At 41.9% G+C, this 11,720-nt stretch overlaps 1 pseudogene; it reads left to right on the forward strand.

The window, feature by feature from the left end:
- Positions 1 to 2,488: 2,488 nt before the first annotated feature.
- Positions 2,489 to 5,329, forward strand: LOC121841124 (annotated as a pseudogene).
- Positions 5,330 to 11,720: the final 6,391 nt, after the last annotated feature.

The following is an 11,720-nucleotide window of genomic DNA, read 5'->3' on the forward strand; positions in this document are numbered from 1 at the left end:
CATATGCTTTTGTGAAATCAATTGCTTTAGCTATATGAAAATATTTTTCCCTAAAGCATTTTACAGTACATTCAAAGTATTCAGGCCCCGTTCACTTTTTCCATATTACAGCCTAAATCTAAAATTAATTAAATAGTTGTTTCCCCTCGACACACAATACCCCATAATGACAAGGTAAAAATAGGTTTTTAGGAATTTTAACAAATGTATAAAGAAAAATATTAAAATTATAATCACCATTTACATAAGTATTCAGACCCTTTACTCAGTCCTTTTTGAAGCACCTTTTGGCAGCGATTACAACCGTGGCTCTTCTTGGGTATGACGCTTCTAGCTTGGCACACCTGTATTTGGGGAGTTTCTGGAGATCCTCGAGCTCTGTCAGGTTGGATGGGGTGGCGTCGCTGCACAGCTATTTTCAGGTCTCCAGAAATGTTCGATTGGGTTCAAGTCCGAGCTCTGGCTGGGCCACTCAAGGACATTCGGAGCCACTCCTGCGTTGTCTTGTCTGTGTGCTTAGAGTCGTCCAGTTGGAAGGTGAACCTACGCCTCAGTCTAAGAACCTGCTCCAGAGCACTCAATCAAGGATCTCTCTGTTCTTTCCCTCGATCCTGACTAGTCTCCCAGTCCCTGCCGCTGAAAAACATCCCCACAGCATGATGCTGCCACCACCATGCTGCATCGTAGGGATGGTGCCAGGTTTTCTCCAGATGTGACGCTTGGCATTCAGGGGAAAGAGTTCAATCTTGGTTTCATCAGACCAGAGAATCTTGTTTCTCATGGTCAGAGTCCTTTAGGTGCTATTTGGCAAACTCCAAGCGGTCTGTCATGTGCCCTTTACTGAGGAGTGGCTTCCGTCTGGCCACTCTACCATAAAGGCCTGATTGGTGGAGTGCTACAGATATGGTTGTCCTTCTGGAAGGTTCTCCCTCCGAAAAGAAACTCTGGAGCCCTGTCAGAGTGATCATCGGGTTCTTGGTCACCTCCGTGACCAAGGCCCTTCTCCCCAAATTGCTCCGTTTGGCCGAGCAGCCAGCTCTAGGAAGAGTCTTGGTGGTTCCAAACTTCTTCCATTTAAGAATGATGAAGGCCACTGTTCTTGTGGACCTTCAATGATGCAGATATTTTTTGGTACCCTTCCCCAGATCTGTGCCTCGACGCAATTCTGTCTCCAGCGCTCTACAGACAATTCCTTCAACCTCATGGCTTGGTTTTTGCTCTGACATGCACTGTCAACTGTGGGAACTTATATATAGACAAGTGTGTGCCTTTTCCAAATCATGTCCAATCAATTGAATTTACCACAGGTGGACTCCAAGTTGTAGAAACATCTCAAGGATGATCAATGGAAACAGGATACACCTAAGCTCAATACCGATTCTCACAGCAAAGGGTCTGAATACTTATGTAAATAAGGTATTTCTGTTTTTTATTTGTAATAAATATGCAAAAATGTCTAAAAACCTGTTTTTGCTTTGTCATGTGGTATTGTGTGTAGATTGATGAGAAATAAAATAAAAGATTTAATCAATTTTAGAATAAAGCTATAACGTAACAAAATGCACTGTACATTATTTAATTGGCAGTTATGGGTAAGACCTTACGATCTCATCAACTAGCTGGATCTATATAATTTGAATTTCCATTAATAGGACTGGTATGACCAGATGGGAGTCCAGTGACCCTTTATCCCCAGTTCCAGGCATTCATGTCTGGATTGTATGCATATACGGAAGCACATGTAAATGCTATATTCAGAGGATGATGTTGATTATTGGTCATGATACAATATAGTCAGTGTAATGTTTATCCATATATTTTAACAGATTTTAGATGTCTGGCTTCTCTGATGTTAAGTGTATCTTCAGGGCGGTTTAAAACCACTCCTTGAATTGCATCAGATTTAAATATTGTATTCCACACACAGACCTAAGCAGAAAACACATTTTGAACTGTTATATTTAATAACACAAAGCAACTGTTCCAACATGAACTTGTTTGGAAAATTGTTTCTGATATGACACAAATTGTATTATGAGGGCATGGGAGTACTGAAATCTCGCGATAGGTCTCTACTGACAACATTTCCAGAGCACCCTGTGATTTTTCAAAACAGTCCAATAGGGTGATGCTTTTAATCGGAACAGACCAATCAGGGAGCTTTGTGGCAGGAATTTAAAGGTCTGTGCAAATGCATTAGCTGGAACTTTTGAAGAAGGACCGGGTAAGTGCTTGGCAAGTGCTCATATTTTGTAGTGTTTGGCAAATATTCGATATACTTCTATATGTTACTGCTTTACTTTTTTGATGGGGTTTGCTCGCCACTCTTCCTGGTCACTTGTGACTGATATAACTTTATATAAAAGGCAAAAACGTGTTCTTGGATCCTAGCTAGAAATTCGTATTATAAAGCTAATTGTTGCATTTCGTTTAGGTGCTCAAAAAATATTTATTTATCAAACTTCGAGCATTTATCAATTTCCCCAAAATGTCTGCTGGCAACGAGAACGGTGTCCGTCTGGACAAGTTCAAGAATAAGGAAAAGATGCAACTGTAAGTGACATTCATGACACCTTTTTCAATTTTATTTCAAATGTGGTCATGCCTTGCTAGCTAAATGAATCTGGCTAGGCACAGTCAATGATGGTTGTTTATCACTTTGCAGGAACTTAGACGCAGGAGAGTAGAAGTGAACCACGAACTTCGCAAGGCAAAGAAGGACGATCAGATCTTCAAAAGAAGAAATGTCACTACTTTGGTCGACGAGGCAACTTCCCCACTTCAAGAGAAAAGTCAAAACTGTCAAGTGAGTTTGTTATGCCTGTCTGTTTATACAATTCCAGTGGCGCACAATTGGCCAAGCGTCATCCAGGTTAGGGAGGGGCTTGGCCGGGGAAGGCCGTAAAATAAGAATTTGTTCTTAATAACTGACTTGCTAGTAAAGTAATTCCAATGGCAACAACCTGTCTTAATTTATAGGCCACTCGACAGTGGACCGTGGAGGAGATTCTTGCTGGTGTGAACAGTAACAACCTTGATGCCCAGCTCAACGCTACGCAGGCTGCAAGGTAAAGTAATCCATGTAAAACTGTCTGGGAAATCCTGTGTTTATTTTGGCAGTGTTATTTAATTTTTAAGTGTTGGCTACCATGATCATGATTCGTTGCTTTTTCAATTGTTCTCATTACAGGAAGTTGCTATCCCGTGAGAGACATCCTCCCATTGACCACATCATCAGTGCTGGGCTGATTCCTAAGTTAGTTGCATTCTTGGGTTTGGAGTCACCCCCTATCCAGTTTGAGGCTGCCTGGGCTCTAACCAACATTGCATCTGGAACATCTGACCAGACCAGTGCTGTTGTGGAGGGTGGGGCCATTCCAGCCTTCATCAGGCTTGTCTTGTCTCCCCACCCCACATCAGCGAGCAGGCTGTCTGGGCTTTGGGTAATATTGCAGGTAAAGCATTCCTTTTTGTTACAGCATCTCGTCAGTGTATAGAGCCCTAAACTGCATAAGTGATCTCGCGTCCTTGATTTATTCTGTTAGGTGATGGGTCGGTCTACAGAGACCAGGTCATCAAGCATGGAGCTGTGGCCCCCTGCTTAGTCTGCTCGCTGTCCCTGAGCTCTCTTTGTTCTCTGTAAGTATTCTTAGTGCCTAGTACTCAATGGGTGACCCTTGGCAACCATTCATAAGCAATGGTCAATCCGCTTGACTTGTTTATGACATGCTACAAAGTATCAGTCTTGTTTTTTGATAACTCCTTGCCCCACATTACTTTCCTCACTGGCCACTGGGAGGTGCTGTAATTCAATTAATGAACACAAATATTTCTGTCTTTTTCTGCAGTCTGGCTACCTGAGGAACATCACCTGGACGTTGTCAAACTTGTGCCGCAACAAGAACCCGTCTCCCCCTCTGGCAGCCGTGCAGCAGATCATGCCCACTCTGGTGCGTCTGCTGCACTATGATGATAAGGAGGTGCTGGCAGACACCTGCTGGGCATTGTCCTATCTTACGGACGGGCCCAATGATCGCATTGAGGTGGTGGTGCAGACTGGCCTGATCTCCCGCCTGGTGCAGCTGCTTGGCTCTGGGGAGATTGCTGTTGTGGTATGTGCCCAGTCTAGTTATCGCGCAGAGGTGGTTGGCTGTCATGTACAATGATTAAGTAGTCACCATATTTATATATTTCAACATCTATGGTACTGTCTTTTTTTCACCCAAGTGCCCACTGTCTTTGACCTGTCTCCTTCAGACTCCTTCTCTGCGTGCCATTGGCAATATGGTGACTGGCACGGATGAGCAGACTCAGGCCGTGCTGAACGCTGGGGCCCTCTCCATGTTCCCTGGCCTGCTTCGCCACCACAAGAGTAACATCCAGAAGGAGGCCTCCTGGACCCTGTCCAACATCACTGCAGGGAGAGACTCTCAGATCCAGGATGTCATCAATGCTGGCCTGGTTCCTCTCATGGTAGATGTCCTACGCAAGGTATGTAGGTTTGATATCTGTAGCAAAATATTGTATAATTAGGAATGGTGGGATTTTAATATTTTTATAATGCTTATTCCTCATCTGCTTTTCTATACAGGGTGACTACAAGACTCAGAAAGAGGCAGTTTGGGCAATAACCAACTTTACCAGTGGGGGCACAGTTGAACAGGTTGTGTACCTTGTTCAAGCCAATGTGCTGGAGCCTTTGTTGAATCTACTCTCAACAAAGGACAGCAAAACCATCCTTGTCATCTTGGATGCCATCACCAACATTTTCCTGGTAAGTGGACCTTATCGCCAAGAATTAGTTAATCTTATTACCGGCGTAGGCATTTGTACCCTGTAACTGCAAGATTCGGGTGACATATTTATTCTCAACTTGTTTTGTCCATCAGGCTGGAGATAAGATTGGTGAAGCAGAAAGGCTGTGCATGATGATCGAGGAATGTGGTGGGCTAGACAAGATTGAAGCTCTGCAGTCCCATGAGAATGAGCTAGTCTACAAGGCCTCCCTCAACCTGATTGAGAAATATTTCTCTGGCGAGGTGAGCATTGTGTGATGGTGACTAATTTAACCTGTCCTATTATAGATGGTATGTTTCCTTTGCCTCAAATGTTCTGTTTTCTAGGAAGAGGAAGACCAATGTGTTGCTCCAGAATTGACAACTGATGGATATGCATTCCAGATCAGTGAGAACCAAAGCACTTTCAACTTCTAAATACCACTTTTCCTTTCATCTCTACTGTATACTGCCACTGTCCTCTAATGGACTTCCATTGTCTGAAATGTACATATGTTATAAATGTCTGTAAATAAAATTCTTTGTAATTTCAACTGCTGTAATTTCTTGGTTTGGGTGGATTGGCAATGCATTGAATTCCAATATTAATCTTTATAGTTTCCACCCTCTTGTTTCTGTAAGAACTAAATGCAAAAGAAACACTGTTTTTGCTAAGGTATCTGGACTGTCAGAGCCACTTTAAAAATAAAAATTTAACTAGTAACTCAAAATGTCACTTGTCTGACAAAGCTGTATTCTCTGTCTTTGGCATTCGATCATTAAAGTTTTTAGCCAAGTCGTACAGGCAGCTGTTTCCATCCCCATGTCGTCATTGGTCATTTACTTACTAGCCTCCCTGAAGTGGGCCCTGCACTGAAGGGCGCACGAGCTCAACAGTTCAACTCTCGTCTGGCTGGGAGGAGGACTGAATTCCAAACGGTCCGAAGCTGAAGCGCTGAAGATGTGAAGTGTGAGCTCGGTTCGCTTGCTTACTCTAAAATAATTAGTCAGCCAGAACCCCGATGACCAAATACTCTTGCAAAATCAAATCCACTCTGCGGCATCCGATCTAGTAATAATTTGTATGTGCGCGACAGCGATTGTGTGATCATGATGGCAGCAGTGCTGTCTACATCCGGGCAACAATGCCTTCACTCAATTTATTGTTACTTCGGTCTGAAACTGGTTAGTCTAAAATATTAAGCTGGACGCAAGATGTCTAACCAAGGAGTTCGGCGAAATGGTCCGGTTAAACTGCGTTTAACAGGTAAGAGACGTTGAATGTTGTCCCTCTACAAATGTGGCTACTTGGCGCGACCTAGCTACTACAGCTAGTGTATTGTGTGTTGCTAGCCCAGCTAACGACGTTAGTTTGTAGGACAAACGTGTGCTTGCTGTGGTTTAAAAGTTTGGGCGCACTTGCATATTTCGAGTAGGGCACGTTATGTATGTGGCACATTAAACAAACTAAGCGACACAGTAGCTAGATCACTTGGTAACCTTTCAGAAACATGATTTATAACGCGTGCTAAATTAAACTGTTAGCTAGCTTGTTAACGTTGGCTTCTAATGTTAGCTAACCAGCTAATATAACGTTAGCACAGGCAAAACCAAAGTAATCCGCCTGGGATTGCTGTTAGCTACTAAATAGTAAACCCACTAGTTTAATCAAGCTAGTTAAATGGTTGGTGTTTGCTAAAGAAATTCAATAACGTTATAATTTTGAAAGAACTGGATAGATTACTCTACCATTTTTAAACTATGCATATAGTATAATCATGTGGGTAACCAACATTCTCATTAATTGCCAAAATGTCACTGTCCCACATGACCGTGTTCCTTGCTATTAATCTCGCTAATAAAACAATGCCATAGCTACCACACAATCTGTATAATTGAAGCATCTAGATGGCGACTAAATGTAGACTATGGCTGCGTTAACACAGGCAGACCAATTCCAATCTTTTGCACAATTATTGCTGGGGGTTGAATTTGTGGAAAAAGATGGGAATGGTGCTGTCAGTGTAAACGCAGTATATCTCCCATACAGTCCACATCCTGCAAAGTGGGGATCAATCCCCCCCTGAATGCTGTGGTGCAAACAGGGCCTCAACGCACTCTCTGGGTTACTCTTATTTGGTTTGTACCATTTCAACACAAACAGTGAAACGTTTACATGAGAGGACATTGTTTTGACTGGGAGAGGGGGATGACAGCAGTGGTGTTTGATGTACTTCCAGGATCAGGGCCGAGTCAAATTCCAGGCCTTTCCATTTACCAGGAAGAGCCAAATGAAATATTTAAGCTAGTGCTGTTCCTGATAGAAATGAGTGTAGTGCAGGGGTCTCTGGACTGAAGTGAGATATCTGCCTGATGGGAAAATAGATTACTCTCAATGGTGTTGCTTAAATCACCTGTGCTACAGAGGCCACATTTACACAGGAAGCCCAATTTGGATCTTTTGCCCAATCTTTTGGCAAAATATTATTGCTCAAAAGACCAATTAGCGAAAAGATCAGAGTTCGGCTGCATTGTAAACGCAGCTTTAAGCATTGAAAGTAAAGCACATTGAGAGTTCTGACAACCTGTGAGTTTGTCCAAATGTGAACTTTTCTGCACAAATTCTACTGGTGGGGTAACCAGGTTAGAACTAGATTGCCCCATTGAAATGTTTCCAAAGTAATATCCTGAACTTAAGACAGATTTCGGTGTCTTTTGTTTGTCCGAACTAAATGGTGGGCAAGTGCAACACTTTTCTGTCACTTTTTTTTTCTTGAACGTTGTAAATTGCCCATTGTGAATTAGTCTGTCGTTCCACTTAGAGATTGACTGCATTGGTGTCTTGGAGAAATAGTAAGAATGTGAATTCCCTGTCAAAAACAAGGAGTATGATCACATGGACCTCTTTTCCTGACGTTACACAAAATGTGTATTTGCTCACTTAACTACTTTCATATTTGCTTTTCTGCCTGTCTTCCACATGTCTGTCGGTTGAACTGAAGTGTTTTTCTTCTTCTGCCATCTTCTCCCCAGGGAAGGTCTCTTTTTAGAATTAGGCTATGTAAATTTGTACAGCATAATCCATATGCTCCCCCACAGCTGGACTCGCTCTGGGCAGGGAAGGATGTTGTTTAGGGAGTCAGTGCCGTGGTGGTATGTCCTCCTTACCTGACTACCCATTTGTGATTGGGGGGGTTGATAGTAGAGGTCGGCTGATTATGACGTTTCAACGCCGATACCGCTTATTGGAGGACCAAAAAACGATACTGATTTAGTCGGTGGTGATGACAATAACAACTATACTTAATGATCACTATTTTAACTTAATATAATACATAAAAATGTAGTCTCAAATAAATAATGAAACATTTAATTAATGCAAAAATGCAGTTTTGGAGAAGAAAGTGAAAGTGCAATATATGCCATGTAAAAAAGCTAACGTTTGAGTTCCTTCAGAACATATGAAAGCTGGTGGTTCCTTTTAACACGAGTCTTCAATATTCCCAGCTAAGAAGTTTTAGGTTGTAGTTACAGGAATTATGACGTGTTGACTATTTCTCTCTATACCATTTGTATTTCATATACCTTTGACTATTGGATGTTTTTATAGGCACTTTAGTATTGCCAGCCTAATCTTGGGAGTTGATAGGCTTGAAGTCATAACAGCACAATGCTTGAAGCACAGCGAAGAGCTGCTGGGAAACGCAGGAAAGTGCTGTTTGAATGAATGCTTACCAGCCTGCTGCTGCCTACCACCACTCAGACTGCTCTATCAAATATCAAATCATAGACTTAATTATATAATAAACGCACAGAAATATGAGCCTTTGGTCATTAATATGGTAAAATCTGGAAACTATCATTTCGAAAACGTTTATTTTTTTCAGTGAAATACGGACCGTTCTGTATTTTATCGAACAACCTTCAATTGCACAACCTTCAATGTTATGTCATAATTATGTAAAATTCTGGCAAATTAATTCTGGTCTTTGTTAGGAAGAAATGGTCTTCACACAGTTTGCAACGAGCCAGGCGGCAAAACTGCTGCATATACCTGAATCTACTTGCAAAGAACGAAAGAGAAGTGACACAATTTCCCTAGTTAAAAGAAATGCATGTTAGCAGGCAATATTAACTAAATATGTAGGTTAATGTGCTTGTGTATTGATTTTAAGAAAGGCATGGATGTTTATGGTTAGGTACACATTGATTCAACGACTGTGCTTTTTCGTGAATGCGCTTTTAAATCATCACCCGTTTGGCGAAGTAGGCTGTGATTCGATGATAAATAAACGGGCACCACATTGATTATATGCAACACAGGACAAGCTAGATAAATGAGTAATATCATCAACCATGTGTAGTTAACTAGTGATTATGTTAAGATTGATTGTTTCTTTTATATAAGATAAGTTTAATGCTAGCTAGTAACAACAGCTCCTTGCTGCACTCAGTATAACAGGTGGTCAGCCTGCCATGCAGTCTCCTCATGGAGTGCAAAGTAATCGGCCATAATCAACGCCCAAAATGCTGATTACCAGTTGTTATGAACACTTAAACTCCCTAATTAATCGGCCTTGCCACATATCGGGATTTTATTTTTTGACGATATATTGTTTGGACAATATCGCAAATATTATTTTTGCGCTAGTTGGCTGTACCTTCACCAAAACTCCAATATTTTTCTTTCATAGCTTGTTCTCCATCTTTCTCCATTCTCCATCTGTCAAATATTGTATAAACTAAATCATCATTCTTTGGGCATGATAAGATGACATGATTGTGAAAATCTAATGTGTTTACTTACTGATAGGTGAGTTTGTATAAGTGATGAAGGTCTGAGCATGAGTTGTGAATTGATCATAGCAGCTTGTTAGATGTAGTTGACTTGGACATTGCTGTTGGTAAATTTGTTATTGCAAACCCTGAATGATGAGTTGTTACATGAGCAGTCTTGTCGCTGTTTCATGCTCCTCTTGAGCTTCTCCTTGCCGACATACCCCATCCATTCAAACAGATGTTGCAGACAGTTGCCAGCTTTTAAACTGGAAAAATATAAGTGTTTCACTAAACTAACACTTCTTGTGGTGAGAATTGCCCCTTGAATACACAAGACAGGTTTCCATTATGCTCTACAGCTGATCATTCTTAAATTATGTCACACAAACATGGTTAATGGCACAATACATGATCCGGTAAGTAATAAATTACAGTGTTAAAATATGTCTCAATGCGGAGCACCTTATCTGATCAGCTCTAAATTGTATTACTCAAACATGGTTCATGACCAAATGGTATCCATTCCAAACAGCCATAAATTTGTCAGGACACAGCACATGCTAACTTATCTGTCTCCCATAAAGTAATTTGAACAAAGAAGCTGTGGAAGGGAGAAGTGATCCCTCCATTTTAACACTGAGGCTTCTGATCCCCAGCTGTTTGTAGCCGAGAGCTGAATTCGCCTCACCCGCCAACAGATTTGAACAGCACAGACATTGATTAAGAGATCTCCATAGCATCAGTAAAATGAAACGCTTAGCAATAGGTTCTAAAAAAATATATGTAAGGGCCATCTGTTCTTAGTTTTATTGTCTGACCCTTTGTTAGTTGATTCAACTCTATTTGTTTAACATGCATATTACTCTTCTGGGTTTTGCCATGCACAAGAAAGAGGGAAGAACTGACTCTATGAGATTGTCTATCATTCTCCACAAAAGCATCCCCCCCTCTTTCTTTCTGTGAGTCACTCAGTCCTGTTCTTTCCGACTGTAAACTGCTTCCCTCCCAGTCCTAAGCGCGTGTCACCCCCACCCTCAGTGAGAGAGAAAGCTGTCGTGTGGTGCTGGGTTTCTCTCTGACTCCGTCAGTGGTTTTGGATCTTTCTTTTGACTGGGAACCAGCTACTATTGATGACATTATTGAACAAAGCTGCAGCTTTGTCAGGTTTACCTATTGAAATGTCTACATTTTATTTAGTCGATTATAGTTGCTAGCTACCTCTGGGATCTTATAAAATGGTCTGTTGAAAGAACACAGATGCACTTGTCTCATTTAAATCAAAGCAGCCCCAAACAATTCCTTTGACAATAGGTTGCGAGACTTAACATTCTCTCGCTGTACAAATCTGATTGAAGGATCCATTCTCTCTAGTCCTTAGTCTACCGATTGGGTTAACATGTTAAGTAGTGGGGGGAAACTTGCAGCTGGGCACAGATGGTGCTACAGAGGCACAGGACTTAATGATCAAGAGTTCTTAATGTGTGCAGAGTCTGCCTGGTGCGTTCATGTGGCTCAGTCGTTTTACAGAGTGCCTGTATGGAAGTGATTTTGGTCATCTGGGTGTTCAGATGGGATACGTCGTAAATACACAATGATTAGGTACATGTGGGGAACTGTTGACTTTGCTACTCCATTACAGAACTGCAGAACAGTTCCACATTTTGCTTAAAGAAAAGGAAAACAAAACAATAGCAAATATTGTGCGTCATTTGTAAATGTTTTCCTTCCTCGCGAGGGCGCTCCGATAATTGCAATTTTTTCCATAAATGAATTGACTGGGGTTGGCTTTCCTGTTGGTTCAGCTGCTCTTCAACGAGGACGAAGGCTTCTGCGGTCACACTCCCAAACCGCTGCCAGCAACGGAGCCGAGGCCAGATGTAGAGGCGGAGGGGGGCAGCATCGGAGAGGAAGCTCTTTACAGACTAACACTTGTCCAAATGTCACCCCTGACAGGTGGGGAGCAGACAAGAGAAACTCCCTTTGAGGTTCATAGTAATAATAAAGTGAAGAATTGCAGTCCTATTACGCAGCAGGACTTTCGGTTGGTCCTCATGTTTTGCTCAGATTGCTGGGTGGATTATGAGTCCTGTCCTCTCTACAGTGCGATGTGTTTGAGCAATCAGTCGGTGGTGGACCTTAGGAGAGTGGTGCTCCCAGCTAGGCCGA

This window comes from Oncorhynchus tshawytscha, linkage group LG27 (genome assembly GCF_018296145.1).
Source record: "Oncorhynchus tshawytscha isolate Ot180627B linkage group LG27, Otsh_v2.0, whole genome shotgun sequence".
Classification (NCBI taxonomy): Eukaryota; Metazoa; Chordata; class Actinopteri; order Salmoniformes; family Salmonidae; genus Oncorhynchus; species Oncorhynchus tshawytscha.